The sequence below is a fragment of the Dermochelys coriacea genome, chromosome 4, assembly GCF_009764565.3.
Source record: "Dermochelys coriacea isolate rDerCor1 chromosome 4, rDerCor1.pri.v4, whole genome shotgun sequence".
NCBI classification, from domain to species: domain Eukaryota; kingdom Metazoa; phylum Chordata; order Testudines; family Dermochelyidae; genus Dermochelys; species Dermochelys coriacea.
This window is the reverse complement of record NC_050071.1, coordinates 81,169,528-81,193,931: the sequence shown is the minus strand read 5'-3', so window position 1 is coordinate 81,193,931 and position 24,404 is coordinate 81,169,528. Positions and strand designations below refer to the sequence as shown.

The window sequence follows — 24,404 nt, the reverse complement described above, 5'->3', positions numbered from 1 at the left end:
AGTTAATTCATATAGCATCTTTCACTTGTATCAAGATGCTGTGCATAATCTCTAAGGCAATAAGACAATAATAGAAAGAAACATCTGATAGTTCAGCAACGTTGATAGTACTTATTCATTTGGAATAAGTTAACAATATGATGCACCTGCAAGCAATCTAATATTCTGGGGTATATTAACAGGAGTGTTCATATGTAGGATATGGGAGGTAATTATTCCACACTAATTGGCATTGGTGATGCCTCAATACTGGAGTACTATCCAGTTCTGGGTGTAACACTTCAAGAAAGATGTGGATGAACTGGAGAGAGTCCCGAAGAGAACAAATTATAAAAGGTTTAGAAAACCTGACCTATGAGGAAAGTTAAACTGTGCAAGTTTAATCTTGAGAAGACAATTAAGGAGGGGAATGGCAATTCTTCAATTATGTTAAGGGCTGTTATAAAGGAGACAGTGACCAATTGTTCTCCATGGCCACCGGAAGTAAGACAAGTAGTAATGGGCTTAAATTAGCAGCAAGGCACATTTAGGTTAGACATACTTAGAACATTTGTGCTAATAATTATAGTTAATAATATTTAGGCTAATTAACCCCAACCTCTCCAAACTATAGAAATTAATTCACAGTGATGAATAGGCTTCCCAGAATTTTGTGCAATCTGCATCATTAAGGGTATTTAAAAACAGACTGGAAAAACATCTGTCACAGTGCGAGGAGTTGGACTTGACGACTTTGAGGTCCCTTCCAGCTCTATGTTTCTCTGACTCAATAATTCTAGAAATATGACAGTTTCATCATTGGATACGATCACAAGTTCAGCTGTGGAACATGATTCACTAATTTTCTGTTCTAGACTGGAGAAAGATACCAAATTTGTCATGCATACATAGAGAACTGTTTGTGTGTCCTCACTTTTTTCTTTTAAGAGCCTACAAAAATGCCAGGGAACACAGAGTTAAATCTGCCACTCCTTCCTTTACTGATGCTGTTATGCCTTGTTAACAGAAAAATAATCATACCAGCTGCAATTCTGGTTATAACAAAATAAAGTATACTTTAACTCTGGAGTTTTTCCAAAAGTTGCACTGATCCTCACAGTAATGACAAAGACAAGACATTAACTAAAACATGTCAAATTAAGTACATTAAAAAACAATGAGACAGCTAAACAGGATGCTGCCATCTTGACTGTGTGATGATGCAAAGTAGCACCCAAAAAAAAATTTTAGTTAGAGAACGTTGGAAATCAAAATTTCAGCGTGCATGTAAAGTAAGTTCTCTAATTAGGAATCCATGACTTCCTGTGACCCCTCCATGACTTCTGCAGCGGCCAGTGAGGCCGACACCAGAGCTGACTTGCTCCGGGACCAGTTGTTCAGGCGGCCTTGCGGACAGCCACTCCAGCCACTGCTGGAGCACCTCTGGAGCCAGCTACTCAGGCTTCCCCACAGCCAGCTACTGCTAGAATGGCCCCGGCCCTGGGGCCAGCCACATCGGCCGCTGCTCTGGTTGCCATGGGCAACTAGCCCCAGGGACCACCTGAGGAGTGGCCAATGCGGCTGGCCCTGGGGACCACCTGAGCAGTGTTCCTGAGGCCTGTGGGAGCAGCCACAGTTTGGCAGCTCCCAGCAGTGGTCCTGGGGCGACTGGAGCGGCAGCAGCCCACCCCTCGGGGGTTGCTCCCCCGCAGCTTATGACTTTTTGATTTTTAAAATTCCACATCCCCCTGGGGTTGTCCCCCCTGCAACTCATGCTGCGGGCTCCTCTGGGCTGCCCTGCCAAGGTTCAATTTATGGTATAAGTCATGGACAGGTCATGGGCCGTGATTTTTTGTTTCTTGCCCGTGACCTGTCTGACTTACACTGAAAATACCTGTGATTAAATCATAGCCTTAGCTATAATATATTTACAAATGAGTTAGTTTAGTATTCATTAACAGAAGCTGATGTTTAGGCTAATTATCCCCACAATCCCTCCAAAACTATAGAAGTTAATTCACATGGATGAAACCGATTTCCAATGCTTTCCTGTGGCGAAGCATGTGACTTTATTCCTACATTACATACATCCTGGGTAGGACGGTAAACTGCATCCAACTAGAGAGGCTGATTGCAACTTGGCAGGGTAGCTCTTATAAAATACCACAATGTTGCAACCTTCAGAGTAAGGCACGTATAGAGCACCTCAAAACCCTAGCTCCCACTGCCTTGTGGGTATTCCTTGGTTGGAATAAAGCTAAGGAACATCACCCTGACAGAAATGTGTCCTCGCTATCAGCAGCAGCTCTAATCTGTTGCTGTCTGGCAGAAGCTACAACCTTTAAGGTTCTGAACATCTGGACTCGGTCTGGTCTTAGAACCCTGTCTCAATGATCTAAAAGGGCAGACAGTAGATCTAGGGCTGCCTCCACTCTTCCATGCTCTTGACTAGGTGTATGCGTCAAAGGTCTTGGTGTGATGGTTGCACAATTCCATAAGGGGCATAAGGTACCTGAGGCAGCTACCAAGACATCTAAGCAATCCTTTTCAGGAGCGGCCTGCTTGTCTTTTTAAGTAGGCCCTAGAAAAGGTGGGCCAAAAAAGCCATGCCCCAATCCAACCCATCCTGGCTGAAATGAAATAAAGTGACTTGCATGTTGGAATGTTCAGACTTCAACTCCTGGATTTGATTCAGACTAATTTATGGAAAACGGCATTACTAAAACTATGAATTGGTTAAACTTGGAATTGCCATTGCTGCATTATAAGAAACTCAGCTCTTAGATACAGTTTCTATCCAAGAGAATGATTATACCATATTCTGGCATGGGAAGCCAGCAGGAGAAAGGAGAGAAAAGGAAGTAGGCTTTGCTATTAGAAACAGCTTACTATCTTCTTGTGAAAGCCCCACTGCTGTATTTATTAGACTTATGACACTCAGGGTGCACGCCCAGAACGGATTCATAGCGTTATTTAGTGTCTACGCGCCTACCCTTCAAGCTAGCGATGAAGACAACGTTTTCTACCATCAACTTGAAGTGACTGATAAAATTCTTAGAACTTAGACCATTATAATGATGACTTGGCAACTTCAATACAAGAGTTGGATGTAGTTTTGAGAATTGGCCTGGTATTCTGGGAAAACATCGCCAAGTTTAGAGAGAAAACCAAGGTGAAAGAGCTGGTTCTGAGAGATTTCCTGTTTGCGGATAATGCAGCCTTGGTTGCCTATAGGGAATCTTCCCTGCAAAAATCCGTTGGGTAGATTTTCTGCATCATGCAAGAGCTTTGGACTGACAATTAGTTTCAAGAAGGCGGTGATTAGGTACCAAGAGGTGGAAGAACCTCTGCCCGATGTCACTCTGGAGGGTAAATCTCTTGGCATCATCAACATGTTTCACTACTTGTGTTCTACAATCAGCGGGAATCTTGATCTTCAGACTGAAATGACTAACAGAATTAGAAAAGTAGCTAAGAATTTCAGGCTATTACAGAAACGAGCATGGAATAACAGCAAACTATCAACCAAGGTGAAGATACAAATCTACAAGATTTGTGTGCGGGCGTTCCTGCTTTATGGTTCAGAAACATGGACTACATATGCTAGGCACATCAGGAGATTGAACAGTTTCCACATGAGAGGCCTGCATAAGATCCTGAAAATAAAGTGGGAAGACAAAGATACCAAACACAGAGGTGGTGGGGCACACAGGACTGACACACTTAGAAATCAATAACAAGAAGAGGAGGTTGTGATGGTTCGGTCATGTCAGGAAAATGGGAGGAGACCATATCGACAAGAATATTTTGTATAGCGAGATTCAGGATAGCTCTAGAAAGTGGGTTGGCCCTTTTAGTGGTACCACAATGTGTGCAAAAATTATATGAAGTCATTGCTGTTGAATGTAGAAAGCTGGGAGAAGCATGCAGAATGCCATTCAATTGGCACTTTGGGTGCAGCTCAATGTGAAGTGGTTTTGATTCATAAGATGGAAGCAAAGCGAGAAAGAAGAAAACAGCATGCTGTAATCTCTGACTCTAACTCAGACAACACATGGAACTGTGAAATTTGTAACAAGCTATGTCACTCTCAAATTAGGCTTATCAACCATAAACTGATTCATTAGGCACCTGATTAAGCCTCTTATGTGTATATTGTGATCTAGTTTGGATTGACAGTTGCCAATGATAATGACGACATCAGAAAACTGAGCCTGTTAGGAAGTATCCTTAAGATTGTATCCCCCACTATGGACAACATTTATTCATTTAAAGGAGATACTGAAACAGTGACACATTAGAGCAGTGGTCCCCTAACTGTGGGGCACACCCCCATGAGGGCGCAGAGGAACGTCCGGAGAAGGGGAGCAGGGGCCCCCAGGCCAGCCCCCACAAGGGTTTCTAATTTAATACAAGCTATTTTTTTAAAACTGACATCTCTTTGAATTTATGTTGTTAACCCCATTTAGAGCTAATAAATAGCCAATATTAATTTTAATATTAAATTTTACTATTATTTTTATTACTACTATGAAAAACTAATTTGGTACAAAATTAGAATTTATCTTTATCTGCATCAAACACACATTAAGGCTACATCTAACTTTCATCATTAAAACTTTTGTCACTCAGGGGTGTGAAAAAACCACACCGCTGAACAACGAAAACTTTTAATAACGAAAAACACCGGTGTGGATAGTGCTGTTGTCAGTGGAAGACTCTCTCCCACTGATAAAGCTACCACCCTTTGTTGGGGGTGGTTTTATTTTACCAGGAGAGAGCTCTCCTGATGATCACAAAGAGCGGCTACACTGCACACCTTATAAAAGCAGAGCTGTAGCAGCACAGCCACTCCATTGTACGATGAGCAGTGTAGACATAGCCTAAAACTTTTTCGTTTCCTTGATCTTTCAACAGTTTGAGTCAAAAATCCCTTGTCCTCCACTATCTTTCATTGCTCTGTCAATATCTTCTCATGGTCTTCCTCCTACCTCTCTAATTGCATCTAATTGCACTCATTTGGTGTATACTCCTGTACTCCAGATAACCTTCACAGAACGTTCCCGAAAGCTCCTGCCTTGAACCCCTGCTCTTCTCTCTCAAAAGACTGTTTCTAGGTGCTCTTACCCAGAAGCATGGCAGTATACACCTCCTTTACACAGACACCTGACCTGTTTCTCTTCTTGTTTCCTCATCATCCAATCTTGCATCTTATTCTATCTTTCAGGTATCTCCTTGTGGATGTCCAGGCTAAACTCAATGTGGCCAAAAAAATGTGCTTTTGATCTCACCCCTGTTCTAGATTTTTTTTTATATAACAAACAACCAGAGGCAGATGGACAACGACCTTTAATTGTTACAAAGCAAAGGTTATACGATGGGAAGAATTTTGAGAACCTGCATTTTCTGCTGCAATATAAAGAATGGCAACAGCTTCTCAGTAAGTTACTGTAGCAGATCATTCTAATGGTCATTTGAATTCCTGTGAGTCAAAAATTTATGCCAAAGAGCCTGAGAGGACTGAGCACCTCTAGAATGAGAGTTGAGGGCATGTAACACTTTGGTCCTCACCATGCACCACTAAAGTCAATGGAAGCTTTGCCATTAACTTCCATTAGCTCAGCAATCGTCATCAGTTAGCTGATGTCAAGTTGAAGAAACATTAAGTCTACCCATGAGAGGCTTTAGATTTCAGGTGCTTTAAGTTGCACTAGGCTGTTCCTTCAAGCCAGAACTTCTCTCTCTTTTAAAGTTCACAGTCTTAGAACTTAGTAAAGTAATTGCTGATAGCACTGAAAGCTACAATGCTGCCTTAATTTAAACAGAGGCACTTTTACAAAAACATAGTGCCTAAGCATAAAGCATTATTGAACAGTAATCTTACACAGTGTACATATCATCCATACTGGAAGAGGCACGATGCCCTTAAAGCAAGGTTTCAGAAGACTGAAAAGCTGCAATTTCACATATTTCTAGAATTTCTTATAAACTACATGTTTTAAAGGATTATTTGGTAAGTATTTGTCTGAGTATTTGTCTAAGAGTACAGTTCCCATTCAGTCTGAGCAATGCAAGACCAAAATATGAGCTTGTATACACTTGAAATGTGTAACAACACTTGCCTTGGCAAAAGACGATTGTCTCCATTTACCATTTATTATTCTTTTAAGCTAGCTAGTGAAGATTTACTTTTATGAGATGCCCCAGATACAGACCTCTATCATAAAATAACCTGTGTAATGTTTCTGTACAAATATCAATGAAAGCATATTACTAGCTACATAAATATTATGTAGATAGCGCAGTAATACAAAATTAACACACTTTAGCTAGTATTTCCTTCTCCAGTTTTCTATGCTATATGCCTACTTCCTTTGGGAAACAGTTTACTTCATGCTGTGTTCAAGCCTTTAAAAGATCAGACTTTACATACAGAGAGGCTTGGCTTCAGATTTTCCCCTTGCTGGGGTTAGTCATCCAGGGTCAGATTTTCAAAAGGTATTTATTTGTTTAAAGATACAGATAAGCATCTATCTCCCATTTAAGTTAATCAGAGTTAGGTGCCTAATCTGTTACGGTGCTTTAAAAAAAAAATCCTACTAGGTACCTGTATCTGTAGATAACTAAATACTTTTGAAAATCTGGTTCCCGGAGCTTTATTCTACTCCTGGATATAAGGAACAATAGATTAAATGGGAATTCAACATACGTATATGGACACAGAATTTGGCCTAATGAGGGAATAGACTGCCTGCAAACTGGTGGTGGTGGATGAACTTACTTTTGAGTCTCTGGGAATGAGCTCAAATGTGGCTATCATTCTATTTTAGAACCTTTGCAAGAGGAGAGGTGCAGGAAAAAAAGACTACAATTATCTACATTCTGACATAATTCTGTTTTCCTTGTTTTAGACTCTGGGGATTCTCTTGCATGTTGAAGAGAAGCAAGAATTTTCTGCTTGGCAGATATAACTAGCGAGAGGGGAGAAAAATAAATCTTAAAAAGGAGTTTTGAAATGTTGTCTTCGAAAATAAAAATTGATTTAAAATCCGTTAGAAAGTGAAATTTGCTTTTCTGTCAGTCAGGTTTTTTTTTTTTAAAGTTAGAAGTTTGAAAGGGAAAAAATAGTTTTGAATGATCTTTGCAATGAAAAAACAATTATTTCACCACGATTCCAAAAGCAATACACATTTGCAAGTTGAAATCACTTAAAATTTCCAGTTCTCAGTGAACTAAATGTGTTTATTTGTGCCAAGCTGCCCAGCACTTTCATAATTAAACAGAATAAAAGCAGAGCTTTGAAACAAACAGAAAAAGTAGTAGTTTAAGTTGTTTCTTAAACGTGACTTGAGTTTGTTGACTTTCAGCCCGTGACTCATGGTTCATGAAGATCTACTTCTGCTTTATTTTTTGTCAAAACTGTTCTCAAACATATTTTTAAATAAAAAATAGTTGTGCCTTACCCCCACCTTTCTGGAGAAATTCAAAAGAGGGTCTTAAGCTCCAACCCTTACTGATATCACTGCTATACGCCAAGGACACACAAAGAGCACTCTCCTGTCATATTCTCTTTCTTTATACACTGCTACATTGTCTGGGTTAAAGTTGTTTCATCGTCATAAACTGACATTATGAGCAAGGCTTCTGATTTGGTATACATGCTCCTTTAACAAACAGATACCACCTTGAAGAACAAGAAAACTTATCCAATGGCTCCAAAGCAGCCACAAATTCATTGTCATGTGACGTCTTGACAATTTACTGTACTACTTATTTCTTAAAAAGAAAAGGAGTACTTATGGCACCTTAGAGACTAACAAATTTATTAGAGCATAAGCTTTCGTGAGCTACAGCTCACTTCATCCGATGCATCCGATGAAGTGAGCTGTAGCTCACGAAAGCTTATGCTCTAATAAATTTGTTAGTCTCTAAGGTGCCACAAGTACTTCTTTTCTTTTTGCGAATACAGACTAACACGGCTGCTACTCTGAAACCTACTTATTTCTTGACATCACATATTATGGAACACAACCATCAAGTGTGAGAGAGACATTGTCAGGACATGTTTTGTGCCTCCAGCATTTCCAACTCCTGTGGGAAATTGCCACATCTACCTTTGATCTGGTTGGATTTGGATCAGTGCACAATGAGGAAGTTTATGGCCTTATAAAACTGACACTGAGGGGGCTCAAAAGCAACGAACAATGGGCTGAGAGGTCCTTTACCGCCTACTTGTTCTCCTGTGCTGGCCTGCTCTTCCCTCTCCACAACCAGCTGCTGGAAGAAATGGAAGGAAGCAGTGGTGCTTGGTGACCCTCACTGGCAGCTGAGGACATTAATCTGGTTGGTGAAGCATGGTGACCTGCAGTGGCAGCTAGGGACATTAGCCTGGTGCTTTCTTTCTTTTAACCAGACTTTCTGAACACAGCTTCAAAGCACTCACTGAAAAATCCGTCTGGCACCGCCTTGGAGGCCCAGTGGAAGAAGAGGGGATAAGTCTTCCTGCATTCTCTGGCCCCAATAACGTTTGAGCTATCTCAAATGTCCCCCAGGTGTGCCCCAAGGCGTAGTAGAGGTGTGGAGATGGCCGAGCTCCACAGTCTGGAGAAGCGGCTGCAGACTCTAGGGGGACAGGCGAGATTCGCCTTATGGTGAAGGAATGGTGGCTCCATGTGGTAGCAGAGCAATCCTGCCTGCTTCTTTTTCCGCCTATGGAAAGAGGTCAAAGAAAAGCCAAGCCTGGAATGACCTGCTGAGGGGGGAAAAAAAAAAAAAAAGCCAACCTACATTCTGCCTATAGAAGAGGTCAAACTCCCCATTAAGATACTTGAAGGGGATTGAAGCAGGAGATCTTGTCCCTACCCTCACCCCCCATATCTTCTTCAGGCTTGCTTTCTCCTCAAGCAGCTGCAGAGAGCTGCAGTCACCATAGCACCTCTGAAGGAGGGAGCAGAATTGAAGAGGAAAAATAAAGTCCCAAAACGTAAAAGTAGCCGCAGGACAAAGCTGGAATTCAGGTGGCCAAATCCCTAAACTCAACTGTTAGTCTGAAATTTTCGTCAGAAGAGCTCTGCAGCAGGGAGGTCTTGTTGAACTTGGCTGCCGCTGTGGAGGTAGAACAAAACTGGCAGGAACTGCCTTCCCTTTGAATTCTCCAGCTGCCAGTAACTGACAAGTCAGATACTGGCCCCAAGCTGGAAGCAGGCTAAAGACCCATCGGAATGTGGACATTAACACAATGAAAAATTGTGCGTTTTCCCATATCTAGTCACCCTTAACCACCTTTGTGTTTATTCCACAATATTCACACACATAGAATTCCCTGAGGGGGACCACAAATTCACTACCCTCTTTAATTCCTTCCTGCAGACCCACTTCTTCCATGACCCTACGGTTGTCTACTTATTTAATCTGTCTCGTGAATTCAAAGGAAGGATCCAATGTGGGGAAGGGAGAGCACAGAGGACACTGAAATTGAAATTAGCGATTGCTGTGGTTAAAGTTATGAGGCATTTACTGTGATAAGCTAAGCAATGATCTGTAACTAGTCAGAGAAGCACATCATGAGAGCTGTCTGGAAAACTACAATTCCATTTCTCAGCAACTTTTGAGGTTTTGACATATTTTTATTCCACATTGCTACAAAAGTAAGACCTTTCAGGAGTTTTTTTGCGAAAACGGAGTTGTTGAAATATCAGTTATCAGATCGAAACATAAGCTTTTCTGTCTCTATCTAAATGTCCTGGTGTTTAGGGCCCAGGTCTAGGATGTGGGAGACCCAGGCTCAAGTCCTAGCTCTGCCTTATTCAAAGCAGAGTTTTTCTTCATCTGCCCAGGTCTGCCCAGTGATCAGGCAGAGTAGGATTTGGCCACAGGTCTCCCACATTTCAGGACAGGGGCCTAACCAACAGGCCACTCTCTCTCTCTCTCTCTCTCTGCATCTTCTTGACAAAACTTTATTGAAACAGCTAAATTTGAGCAAAACATTTTGGATGTGATGAAATAGCCTATTTTGTCTAATTTCATTGTGTTGAGAGTTTTCTGACCAGCTTTACCTATTACCCAATTCAGTTTGCTTAGACCCTTTTAATTTACCATTGTCTTTTTAGGTTGTTCATACTTAGGGCCGACGACTATGTCCACCGCTGCATTTGAAAAGCAGAAACAGTAGAACCTCAGAGTTATGAACACCTCAGAAATGGAAGTTGTAACTCTGAAATGATCGTAACTCTGAACAAAACGTTATGGTTGTTCTTTCAAAGTTTACAGATGAACTTTGACTTAACACAGCTTTGAAACTTTACTATGTAGAAGAAAAAGCTTGCTTTTAACCATCTGAATTTAAATAAAACAAGCACAGAAACATTTTTTTTTTAAGCTTCCCCTTAATTTTTTTTAGTAGTTTACATTTAACACAGTATTGTATTTGCCTTTTGGGGGAAATGGAGGGGAGGTGTATCTGCTGCTGTCTGACTGCACACTTCTGGTTCCAAATGAGGTGTGTGGTTGACAGGTCAGTTCACAACTCTGGTGTTTGTAAATCTGAGGTTCTACTATAGCACATTTTGGGGCACTAGTGCAACATGAATATACAAACATTAATACAGTACTATATACAGTATAAGTATAACTCCTACGGATCATGGTGGAAGTGCTCCCCAGAAGGCATGTGTCCCTTATAAATAAAACAGCCCAAATGAAAGCAGTAACCAGTTTAACAGAATATACAATGATCAATAACATTCCACAAGGAGGAATAGCAGAAGATAACTGTATGCTTATAATAGATGTATGTTTAAAACAGAAGCATCTCTAAATGCAACATATCATAACTTGAAATACTTCACATTTTCTAGCTGCAAAATTGAAAATATTCCTTTTATTCACCACTGCTAGAGCTTCTTAAAATCTAATTGTGCCATATGACAAGTAGGGTTCAAAGAGACTTCTACAAATTGACAGCCTCAGGTCATTTAAATGCATGACAACTTCAAGACAGAACACATCCAATCAAGTATGCAACCTGCAGTCCACAAATGTCAGTAAGAAATGAAAACCAAATACAAAAGCTTTACTTTAAGTTGAATTCACCAAACTCAGTGAGGAGACCAAATTTCATGTCACAGAACTATTTCTCCAATATTTATTACTGTCATCCAGACAGAGCGTATTTAGAAAAGTACAGTGATATTAAAAAATAATAAAAACCTGTATCAATCTTTCATATTGAACTTGTCACAGGAATAATGAGGAAAAGCATTTAAAACTTGAGACTTCATAAAAAACAATAACCTCTACAGATCTCTCCTCTCTGAATAGTAATTTTAAAGATGATGTTTAAAAACATATCATCAGGCCCCTGTGTACAAATCTGGAACTCCAGTGCAGAGCACTCTGGAGTACTCTGTGCCTTGTGACTAGAAGCTAGATTGCTAAGCAATGAAAAGCCAAGATCTTTGCACAAACATAAGTTTAGAATCTAAAGGAGAGACGGTGAAAACAGCCATTCCACAAGAAATTCCACTTTGTTCATTACCAAACATATCAGTCTTTCATAAATTGGCTCACCATTGGACATAATTTTTGAAGCTGGGGGACGGAATTAAGTTAGGTGTTCTTCACACTTACTAGTTTAAAACAACTGGATTGTTGGACAGGAACTGCTGTGATTTATTGAGTACAGCAAGATGCCATTCAGAAGAGTTATTCTCAGTCTTCTACTCCTGAGCACTTTCAGGGGAGAACTGCTGGACATCAGGTTTTAAAATGCAGTCCCTTCCAAGAGTTCTGAGTTTGGAAAAGACAGATAAAATGTCTCATGTTATGACTTCCTGATTTTTTTTCTTACTAGATTAGTGTAATTAGCCTTATTGCTCCACTGTAAATTAATTTAGCATCTAAATGCAGGGCTCGAAAGAGCCACTCCTATGGCAACAGAAATCTTTGCCAGGTAAATGCCATCAACATAAGCAAAATCTAAAGCTTTAATAAAAATATGAACTTGCTAGCCCTTATGGATGGGAGACACTTTCAAATGTAGACTAAGGGAAACTGATGCACTGTTGTCTTCCTATATCTTCAGAGAGAAAGGATCAGTTTCTGTACTGCTGCTCAGAGATTTCCCCAGACTGCCATACAGTAACACTGAACAGGGTCTTGTCAGGTTTCACAAACTTCTGAATACAAGAAGTGGGCACCAGTGAAACTAATAAGAATCAGATGAATTTCACAATGCTGTTCAGGAAAACTCCAAGCAGTAGGAAGTATATTGGAAGAAGACGATGACCTCTGCCCCAAAAAAATAGACTGGGTGAAGCGTAGAGTGAAAGACACTCCCATAAGATCAGATCATACAGCAAAGAGGACCTCTAACTCTTAGGTCTCCAAGAAACATCCTAAAAAGTCCAGACAACAGCCTTCAGTGCCCTTGGTGATAAAATGAAGAGTTGTCTGATTGCTTCACCCTTTAGTCTTCAGATTCCTTAGGACAGCATCCTGCCTTGGTCCACCTTGAAAGTGCTGAAAATAGTTATACCATGTGGAATGACACTAAAAGTATGTCTATACCACAATTGAAAACCCATGATTGGCCCGTGCCAGTTGACTTGGGCTAAAGGGCTGTGTAACTGTGGTGTAGGCATTCAGGCTCATGCTGGAGTCTGGGCCTAGGTGAGAGGGTCCCAGGGTGGCATCTCCAGCCTGAATATCTACACTGCAGTTAAAAAGCGCCTTAGACTGAGCCCTGCAAACCTGAGTCAGCTGGCATAGGCCAGTGGTGGGTTAATTGCAGTGTAGACATAAAAAATTTGCTATAAGGAGAGGGCAAGAGAAAGGGATCATAATCATCATCCAGAAGGTCAGCAGGCGTTTGGACAATCTCCAGCTTTAGCTGGATTTCACACACGGAAATTTACAACATTGCTTACATTAAAGCAGTGGTTCCCAAACTTGTTCCACTGCTTGTGCAGGGAAAGCCCCTGGCGGGCCAGGCCGGTTTGTTTACCTGCTGTGTCCGCAGGTTTGGCCGATCGCAGCTCCCAGTGGATTGCTCCAGGCCAATGGGAGCTGCTGGAAGCGGCATGGGCCGAGGGACGTACTGGCTGCCGCTTCCAGTGGCTCCCGTTGGCCTAGAGCAGCGAACCGCGGCCACTGGGTGCTGCAATCGGCCAAACCTGGACACGGCAGGTAAACAAACCGGCCCGGCCCGCCAGGGGCTTTCCCTGCACAAGCGGCGGAACAAGTTTGGGAATGCCTGCATTAGAGGAATCACTCGGATGTAGGAAAAAGAAGATTTGGGCGTTTTTTAGCAGTTGGCAAAGGTGACTTGAAGCACGAGAACCTGTAAGATGAATAGGTTTTAGAGTGGTAGCTGTGTTAATCTGTATCAGCAAAAATAATGAGGAGTCCTTGTGGTACCTTAGACACTAACAAATTTATTTGGGCATAAGCTTTCATGGGTTAGAACCCACTTCATCAGATGCATGGAGTGAAAATAGAGGAGCAGGTATAAATACATGAAAGGATGAGGTATAAATAAAGAAAGGCTTTACCAAGCCTGAGGTCAGTCTAACAAGATAAATCAATTAACAGCAGGATACCAAGGGAGACAAGGGTAATTTATAAGGTATACACTGTAGATGGTCACCACTTCTTCTCCCCTCCACTCCTGGGAATGAAAAGCGGAAAGGTTTGTCATACCTTCGAATGCATCCGTATCAAGATTAGAAGATGCAAAGATCCGAGTCATCGCCTTCGCAAGCTTTTAAAAGTAGGTTTCCGCTTTGAAGGTTAGGCACATAAACAAGTCCTAAAATGAAGCCTCAGTTATCGGCTTCCCCCCAAAATCCCAAAGAAAATCTAAGATTGGATATTTCAAAATCAGAAATGCTTTCACCTTTAACTGCTGCAGAACTCAAAAAGAGCTTATCTGAACTTTTTTTTTTTTCCTCCGAAGTCATCTTTGGGTTGAGATCAAGCATGAGAAATTTTAGCTCAAAAGCAATCTGCACAGGACTAGTGAAGGAATGCCAGATGGAAAATAGAGGGGCACAGAGAAAACAAACAGGAGGGGCAGATAAGATGGAATGGGCTCCTTTACTATGGAATCAATTTTCTATATTCTAGGAAACATACTGAGTACAGCAATTCTCAGAATTCTCTGTATTAAATATTTTCTAAATTACTAAAATGTTTTTGAGTAAAGTTCCTTGTTACTTTTTACTGATCGGTATTTGCCGAATGGTATCTCTGGATTGTTATTTATCAAATTACACTGAGATTTTTCTTCCCTGAAAGAAATCTCTCAATACAACATTGAGCACTGAAATATAGTGTTGTAGTAACCATGTTCTCTAGAACCAATGACAAATGATATGGAAATTCATAAAATTATGGCTTTGCTTCTCTTCAGATTTCTTTTTTACAAGACTCTGTTGGCTATGGCTATTTAAGTTCTCCCCCAACTCCTCTCTCTTCCTGCCTCATGTTTACTTCCAATATTAGGTTTTAAAATGGAATGGTTCTTACATTATAGTTAACCTTAAAATTCTGTGATAGGTATTTTTAGTAAAAGTCAGGGACAGATTGCAGGCAATAAACAAAAATTCACGGAAACCCTCAAGCTGTCCCTCACTTCTAATAAAAATAACTTGGGGGAGGAGGGAGGACAACAAAAAGAATGCTGCTGGGACTTGCGGCTGCTCCAGCCCCATTGGGGCTGACCCAACCCCAGCTACTGCACCAGGGCTGGCCACCACTCCAGTCCTACCCCAGAAGTAGTCACAGAGGTCCCAGAAAGTCACGAAATCCATGACCCGTATGACAGAATCGTATCCTTAGTTATAGTAAAGGACAGTTAGAAAATTATTATTTTGACTAACACCTTTAAATATTTAAATTAAAAATATCTTTAAATCTTGTAAGCGGAGCACAATCAGGCTGTTCAATAACCAAATGAGAGACCTCAAGGAGAAGGTGTTTCAGAGAATGGTGAAGGGCAATTTGAGAGGTAGCATTCCTTCTTACAAGCCATTACTGAACCTCATCATGGTGTTAGTGGCCACTGTATTACTGAAGATGCTGTTTACTGCATGAGATGTAAAGCCTTTCTTTCTTTCTCCTGGTGGTCAAGGAAGGTACTATTACTTTTTCTTTTATAAGGTTAGGGGAATTAGCCAATGTGTCCATTCAAGGCAAATTAAGTAATAAACAAAGTTCTTAAATATTTCAGTTAAATAAAGTGGTATTTTTCACATCTTGTCAAACTATTACTAAGTGGGGCTGTGCACTGCCCAGAGATAATGGACGTTTCAGTACCAAACTGAGCAAAGACGGCAAGTATTTGTTTGAGATTGGAATGAAAGGTGCTCAATATATTAGTGGTTCATGTTGATACCATATTAGTCATCCTAACAATACATTACTATGAATGTTTATTATACCAGCTGAGACCACTTGTACATCTACTTCCAGCAGTAACCAACATCGGATTGCTTTGAAGGGAGGTAAAAATTCTAAAAAATGCATCTAGGCAATTGTACAGGCTTATATTTGTGGGGAAGGTGAATTTCTTCAGTCATCCAGAGGGCAATCTCCTTATACCATAAAATATAAGGTTAGATTGTCTTAGCATAGATACAATAAGGAAAAACATTAATGGTCAAAGTCATCAAGGCTTTTTTTGTTGTTGTTAAATCCACCTTAAAAAGTATTTGCCTTGATAACTTCCTGCAATGATGAATTCCACACACTGACTATAAACATTATTTCCTTTAACGAAGGCTAATTTTACTACCTTTTCAGTTTCAGCAAGCATCCCCTTGTCCTTGTGATTATTTACCTTGTCGTGTAAATAATCAGTTTTCACACTGCCCTTCATAAATTTGAAAACTTCAGTTAAGTTCTCCTTGCCAATTTCTGTCAAAGCTAATTGAAACTTAATTTTTGAAACTTCTCTTGGTACACAAGCATCACCATGCCTCTAGTCATTGCAGTATCAGCTAAAAACATGGATATATCAGTCAACCACAGCTGTTGATCCTGCTCAACTGTGGTCACTACAGCTTTGGGATTTGTGGGTGGTTTTTTCCCCTAAAAATCTTAAATATAAAATCCCTAGTTTAGCCACAGGTAAAATCCAGATTAGAAGCAATGGTCATACAAAAGCCTGCAACAAAGCCCGTTACCAACTGTGTCCACATATCTATTCAAGGGACACCATCATAGGGCCTAATCACATCAGCCACACTATCAGAGGCTCGTTCACCTGCGCATCTACCAATGTGATATATGCCATCATGTGCCAGCAATGCCCCTCTGCCATGTACATTGGCCAAACTGGACAGTCTCTACGTAAAAGAATGAATGGACACAAATCAGACGTCAAGAATTATAACATTCAAAAACCAGTTGGAGAACACTTCAATCTCTTTGGTCATTCGATTACAGACCTAAAAGTGGCAATTCTTCACCAAAAAAACTTCAGAAACAGACTCCAACGAGAGACTGCTGAATTGGAATTTGCAAACTAGATGCAATTAATTCAGGCTTGAATAAAGACTGGGAGTGGATGGGTCATTACACAAAGTAAAACTATTTCCCCTTGTTTATTTCCCCTCCTACTGTTCTTGTAAAATGCTGGAAATGATCCACCTTGATTATCACTACAAAAGGTCCCCCGTCCCCCCTACTGGTAATAGCTCACCTTTCCTTATCACTCTTGTTACAGTCTGTATGGTAACACCCATTGTTTCATGTTCTCTGTGTATATAAAATCTCCCCACTATATTTTCCACTGCACGCATCTGATGAAGTGAGCTGTAGCTCACAAAAGCTTATGCTCTAATAAATTTGTTCGTCTCTAAGGTGCCACAAGTACTCCTTTTCTTTTTACAAAAGCCTGCGAAAAGCAGAAGAATGCCCCTTAAGATAAACTGGATGGCCAGCTTCTGGCTTTCAATAGCAGTACCCACTACCACAGCAGCTATTAGTTCACATTTGAAATAGATCACTCCTGCTTCATGCTTTACACTGACTGCTTTATTTCAGGGTGAAATTCAACATACTGCTTATTATCTTTTAGAGCCCTCAATGATGTAGGTCCCAACTTTCAACTTCTCCCCTACTCAGTCTTGCAATACCCCACCACAACTATGCTTGGAATGCTTCAGTCCCAAGGGTTAAGCTAATGGGAGCCAGAAATTGTATTCAGCGTGTTGCAAGTGTTCATTTTTCTTTTTCAACTAAGAGATTGCACAAGAACCAAACCAACACAAAATTTAGATTTTATATACAGAACCAAGAACTCAACCAAATTTTAATTATATATAAAATCATACACTCTTGTTGCAATGTTTGCCAGATACATATTTACTACCATTCAAAAGCAGGGTTCATAATACCATTACTACAGAACTTGGATTATATTAGCACTAGGGGGGATAGTCATGGTGTAAAATGGATTTAATTCTTTAGAATGTTAAAAAAATCCCATAATGGATCTTGAAGTTGAAAAATATCTGATAATCAGACAAAATTAGGATACACATAATTGGAAGATCATGATCATCATGAAGGTTTAAAAGGCTCAGCACTCTGTATCTTCTTTGGTTATAAGAAGAGAATCCTTTAGCAAAGAGAATTTGATCTCGGTATTTAACACAGTTAAAAAGTTAAGATCTTCTTTATTATATGGAAATGGATTACAAACCATTGAACTAAAGTTGATCAGCTATCCTGTAATTCTAACACCAGTTTTATAATGCAAACCCTCACTATTCTCTTGTACAAAATGCACTTGCCGAGTTACAGGTTAACATACAAACACAACATCCCAGATTCATCCCACTGCAACTCCCCAGGTCCATCTAGATTCAGAAGGGATTAACTTGCCCCAGTGTTTTTAACTGATGCCACGAAGGGAAAAAATTCTGGTTATATACCAAAAAGATCCCCTACTAGTCCAAAACACAGAACTGCTGATGGGGTGTGGGGAGGAGGGAAGAGTCATAGATTAAAGAAAAATAGTGAAGGCAATGGAAATTTAATTGTTATGACTATACACGTACAATAATTTCCAACTAATCTAGCCGCAAGAAATAAGTCATTTCATTCATCTACTTCAGTTGCCATTCTTAGCTACTCTTCCTGACCAAATCTACTGATTTCTTGCAAAGACAGTTCAAAATGCAGAGAATATGTATTTTTCTCCTTCTCTGCTAGGCACTATATCTCATATCACTATTTACTATATTTGATTTGAAAGGTTTAAATAATTTCTACATATAAAGTTCTCCATTCTGTGCTCCACTATATTCATCTGATTTTATTTGCATTTTCATTCCTCTCAGGACTTATCCAACTCTAGACATCACAATCCCCTTTTAGACCCAGGGAAATTGTCCCAAATATAAAGCAATCTTTCATTTAATTCCATCTGGTTGAATGGAGTACCAATTCCAGTGTGGTCAAGTATTAATTTAATTTTCTTTACAAGCTAGTCTTATGGTATTTTATCCCCATTCATTAATTGTGTATTTTATTGTTCCCTTGTTTCTTTGAGTGCCTTCATACTTGAAGGACATATTATAAATAATCAAATCACTAACTGTACAGTGCCTAGCACAAAGGGGTCCTGATCCATGGCTGGGATCCATATATGTTATCACAATACAAACCACCACCACATAGTTTACCAAACCTAATAAGCAAAGTACACAGGAATAGCATCTTTTATTTATATTGTAAAGAACTTCCCTTTTGAGTCCCAACTATAGCATCATCACAATCAGAATGAATATAATCATTTTCAATCTCTACACAGCAAGGACGGCAGAGTGAATTTTACATGCCTCTCAAAGAGAATGCTGCTCTATGAGGATTCGATGAAATCTAGGTTTGCAAGAACTTTCACTGTCTCCTGTACATAGAACAGGAGACTCACTGAGATACAGCACTAACTTGCCGCATTCATATTTGCGGTTACCAGAGCATCAGCTACATGTCTTTTCCTCAGAAACAGGTTACCAATAGAGGTATCCAAGTAAGTTATCTTCATCAGAGACTGGAACACAAGTTTCTTTGGTATTCTTTCACCACCAATATTCCTTTTCTGGAGTTAATCAGCAAGCCTATCTGTGACATTTGGTCTACGACCTCTATGAGAGTCAATGCTGAAAGGGAAGATCACCTAGAAACGTGGTCTCACCAGGAAATCCTCACCATAGGTTTAATAAATATTTAATATTGTAGGAACGTTACAGGAGCACCAAGAAGCACCAACCAAGGTTGGGGCCCTCGTATGCATGGTGCTGTACAAACACATAGCAAGAGACAGTTCCTGCCCCAAAACACTTAAAATCTATGACTATGAGCCTGACAAAGGGTGAGAGAATGTGTGTGTGCATGCATGTGTGCGGGGGGATATAATCCTTATATTACAGATGAGTAAATGATTTGTACAAGGTTACAAAGGAAGTTCATGGTAAAATTAGGAACTGAACCCAAAACTGAGTCCCAATCCAACACTTGCCCACAAGACTATCCTTCCCCTCATCATTCTGCAGATTGCTCCCTGCTGAAAACAATACCGGAGAAATTCTTTTCCCTTTGTCATGGCGTTGATATGTCACTTGCATGCCACAGAGCCCAGGCAGCTGGAACCACCACTGACAGACAAGCTGCCTGTCATGCTTCTTTCACAGATTAACTCTTGAACAGACTGAAGAATGTGGATCACAGTTTACCAGGCTCTCCTGTGCCAGAACAAAGCTATCTCCAACCACCTACTAGAAGTAAGTGATGTTCTCTCTCACGTGCACACACGTGCAAGCTCCCCCCTATGGCTGGACACTCTCCAGGCTGTTGTATTTGGGACTCAGCTCAATGGACCCTGTCTGCTCTTTAAGCCTTGAATATGAGCAGGCTCCAGGCAGTGTCCCTGGCTAGGATCTCTAGACACATTCCAAGGGTGTAGATCCTGTCTAGCACCTACCTCTGAGAGCTGGGACCCTGAAGTCCAATTGCTCAGCCCCTGATACTAGTGCTGGCCCCTTAGACTTGCCTTTCTACAGCTTACAATATACCTCCTCCCACCACTCTGAATTTACTGTTTAACTCTTCAGGGGCACAAGACAATGAAAGTGAACAGACACTTTGCACAGGACTGTAAACACCATTACCCTTTACTTAGCATGAAAGATACACAGATAGATCTAGACAAAATAAACACAGGTGTAGGCATTTTCCCTGCCATTCTGGAGAGTTTTTTGGGCTTGGGAATAGGTCTCTGGAGCATCTGTGATCCTTCTCCTGCAGCTCACAGCACCTCCCTCAGCCAACTAACCTTCTCTTACTTTAGCTGGTTCCCTGGTTTAACCAAACTCCCTGCTATGAAAACATGCCTCTCTCCTGCCCAAAGCTTCCTGACTCTTGCTTTGTGAATTTCTCCCCCTACCAACACCTGGACTCTGCTGCTGGGGATTTTCCACTCCCCATCAGTGCATGTTAATTGAACGGACAAGCTTCTCCCATCTTTAGTCAATCCATTGACCCAGGGTGTTTCCATCTGAACAGTTGACTATTTAAAGTTTAATGATCGACTATTGTCCCTAGTCTGGCAGACAGAAGCAAATGGTGGCTGCCATGTCCACATAAAGACATTCCATGATACAACAACTTCATAACGTCAACCAGAATTCATACACTGTATATAGACAGATTCCTTAAGTCATCAGTGATCATAACCCATGTGTTTCTCCACCAGATTTTTTTGACCCAAAATAGGTAGAGTTCCATTTTGAGAGTCAGCTGGTTCACAAAAAAAACACCTCATTTCCCATTTGCAACTTAGGTTGGGCACATTGGCAAAATATCTTACATATTTGTACCTATCTGCCCCACCCATCACGCCCCTGTAAAACAGGGTTATCATCCCCACTTTACAGAAGGGAACTAGAACACAAATATTCAACGACTTGCCTACAGTCATATAGGAAGTTTGTGGCAAAGCAGATGTTCCCCAAGTCGTAACCACTGGGACAACCTTCCTTTCCCTATGGAGAAGATTTTAAAATGGCTAGCCAGCTTTCAATTAACCAAGAGCTTGTTTCGTAGAGAAGTTGGTTTTAATAGAGCATCATAAGCTGCATGTCTGCAATGTTTGACTTCTTTTAATCATTCTGCAGTTGAAACTTTCACTATTTTCATGGCATGAACTTTGAGAGCCAAACTGATACTCTTTTTGGCACTCTCTCATTTAAAGAGTTTTCCCAGAATGGCATCCAATATGCCTTTAGTATGTCACCAGTATAAGTACTATTTTTAATTTCGTTTAAATGCTGCTCTGTTATGTGACCTTTCTACTTCTTGGTCACCAAGTGCTATGTATGACTTCCCTATCAGCTCTGAAGACTAAGATTCTTCAAGCAGCAGAGACGTCTTCTATGTGTTGTAAAATACCAAACACATTGCCAGCACTCAAAATGATCCAGTGAGAGCAGTCCAGCAACAGGTGGAGACACTGGGCCCATATAACTGCTTGCAGATTTTAACACTGAAAAGCTACAGTGAACATGCTGCTCCCTCACAGCTATCATAGCTCACCAGCGGTGCTGGAACGCTTTTTATAGTGCGGGTGCTGAGAGCCAGCAAAAACTATCCCCAAACTTTTTACCTCGTGCTGCCCCCCCCACCACCACCACCAAAGCTGAGGCAGAGCTGGTAGTTGGGACCCCACATGCACCCCTGGGCGAGGGGCCAGCAGGCGCAGCTCAGAGCAGGACTGGGAGCTGGGACCCCACGTGCAGAGTCAGCTCCCCGCATAAAACCTGGAGATGCTACAGCACCCCCTGCATCCCTACTTCCCGCGCCTGTGTAGGTCACCATTATTTGAAGTTATTTAATTCATACAGAAGAGAAGCGTCTTTTGGGATTCCTCTCCCAAAGCCCATTTCTTCACATTAGAAGTTAGCTAGCGATCAGCTGCCATCATTTTACACAGGGCACATTGTATACGAAGTCCCTCTGGCAATTCCCTCTTTCATGGCCTCTTTTAGGTTGCATTTTCATCTGTATACCTCTGTACAATTTTCGGGGATTGTGGCCAAACTGAAATGCTACCTACATGGTACGCTCTGTTAACCTGTTCAATAGCGATCTGAAACCTTTCCAATGCTCAATTTCAACATGTTATAGCAGATATAATATTCCCCCAAAATTTCCACCTTACAAAATTTAGTTGGCTGAAGCAGGGTAACCAACTCATTGAAAGAGATTTCCAAACAAAGTTTCTCTTTTGCTCTCATCCTGCCTAAAAGCAGTTTCAAATGGACACTTCCCAAACGGATCACTCACTGTTTATTTTTTTAATCAGTCAATTTAATTAACCTGCAACCAAAATAAAGTTAAAGAGAAAATGTTTTTTCAGCCTCAACCTCTGAAAGTCCTAACAGGATTTCATTTGGCCCATAAATTGCTAAATGAACAATTCCAAATATCACAATTAAGTCTCTTATGCCTACTGTATTTTTTTCCATAAAGGGTCTTAGATTGTGTTATCAGAAAGACTTCCAATGAGAAAAACAGACGGTTAATATCTGTCATATGTTGTTTACCTTATTTCTCTCCCTATGGTAAAACTGTGTTTTCTTAATTTATTAAGGTGGTAGGCTGCGTTATCTGGGAAGTCAAGGTTGAAGAAGAGCTTTGCATTTGTATACAAGAGTGGTGAGATTTGAGGTTAACACTTGATCACACAAGACCTAACTGACTTTTTGCAGACTGACCCAAGTCTGGCAATAGAGCCACTTCCTGAAAGATATGCCACATAGATGTACTTTCACCTTTATTATAATATCTTCAAGAGAAGTCAGCAAAAAGCAAACAACTTTTTAACATTAATAACTCCTGAATGTACTAAAGATGATTCTCTCTAATTAAAAACATTTTCTGTTCAATAGCCGTCTTTATTGCACAATGGATATTGTTTCTGGATATTTGGACATTTCATCTATCATCGAAACACCCAGCACAGATACTAATTGACCATTATTTCAACAGTACATTCTATGCAAGTACCTTTGTAACATTGTTTGCATTTGGTGTTATTTAAAACCAGAGGTTAGCTTTACACTACCTTAATCTGTCAGTACACAAGTGGCACATCATCATAAATTAAATTTCACACACATCTTAGATGCTATTGACTCTATTCAACTTCATTTCACGTCTGTGGCACACTAAGGATGCCCAGGTGCCTAAAAACCTTCAGACAATCACCAAGCAGACTTTCTGAATATATTCTATCACAGACAGAAAGACAGACAGACACTTTGGGAAGTGTCCACTCCAGCTCAGCAAATCCCCTCCCCACTTTGGTTTCAACACACATCTATGGATATGACAGAAATACCATGCCACACTACTAAAATGAACTGCTATTATCTATGGTACCGCAAACTCATTCAGACAGAAAGCCTATTCCCAGGTGGACTGAATTGTTTAAGGCAGTGCTTCTCAAGCTATCTGATGTGGTGGACCGGTAATTTTTTTTTCCAATGTGCGTGCAGACCGGCAGCTGATGGCTTGTGGACCGGCACGGTCCGCAGACCACCACTTTGAGTAGCACTAGTTTAAGGCATTAGTAATAGGGTCTGAAACAGTCTCTCTAGATCACTGGTTCAAATCCACCTTTCCAACCAAAAGTCATTATCCAAAACTGTTTGGAGACTACCATGAAACAAGCAGATAGTTTACCCACTTCCTAACTGACAAGCATCCAAGCCTCAAAAAACACCATTACAATTACATCATGGTTGGCAGTCTCAGCAGATAACCTAAGGCCTGATCTACAGCTAAAACTTAGGTCAACCTAGCTATGTGACTCAGGGGTGTAAAAACTACATCTCTCAAGGGTATGACTTTAAGACAACCAGTACACCACTAAGTCAACCTAGCTACCTACTGCCTCAGAGGGGGTGGATTTACTACAGAAATAGAAAAAACCCTTCCATTGCTGTAGCAAGTATTTACTCTACAGTGGCATAGATGCAGCTGTACTGCTGTAGCACCTGTAGCATAGGCAGAGGTGGATTAAGATTTATTGGGGCCCTGGGCACAAAGAACATTTGGGCCCCTGCACATTCCACCCCAGTCACGGAGCTCCACCCTCTGCTCCACCCCTTTCCCCAAAGCCCCACAGTCACGGTGGTTCATGCCCTCCCCAGGGAGACAGAGGAATGTTCGGGGGTGGAGAGGGGGGAGAGCACCACCCAGCCCTGCTCCACCCCCAGCTCCACTCTGGCCCCAACCAAACCCTGCCTCCTGACCGCGGCCCCCAGTCCCAATGCAACCTCCAGCACCTGCTCCTGGCTCTAGCCCCCACTCCCAGGGGGTAGGGAAGAACCTGGTGGGGGGGGGGCACACAAAAA

General features: G+C 41.0%; 1 protein-coding gene and 1 long non-coding RNA gene across 2 annotated transcripts in view; both read right to left on the bottom strand.

Annotated features, from left to right (window-relative positions):
- Positions 1-5,813, bottom strand: part of LOC122459978 — a 31,094-nt gene extending 25,281 nt beyond the window's left edge. The window contains exon 1 of the long non-coding RNA XR_006280975.1: positions 5,299-5,813. This is a non-coding gene — a long non-coding RNA (uncharacterized LOC122459978). The remainder of the gene's footprint in view (positions 1-5,298) is intronic.
- WWC2 (WW and C2 domain containing 2) overlaps positions 1-24,404 on the bottom strand; it is a 174,171-nt gene that overhangs the window by 137,591 nt on the left and 12,176 nt on the right.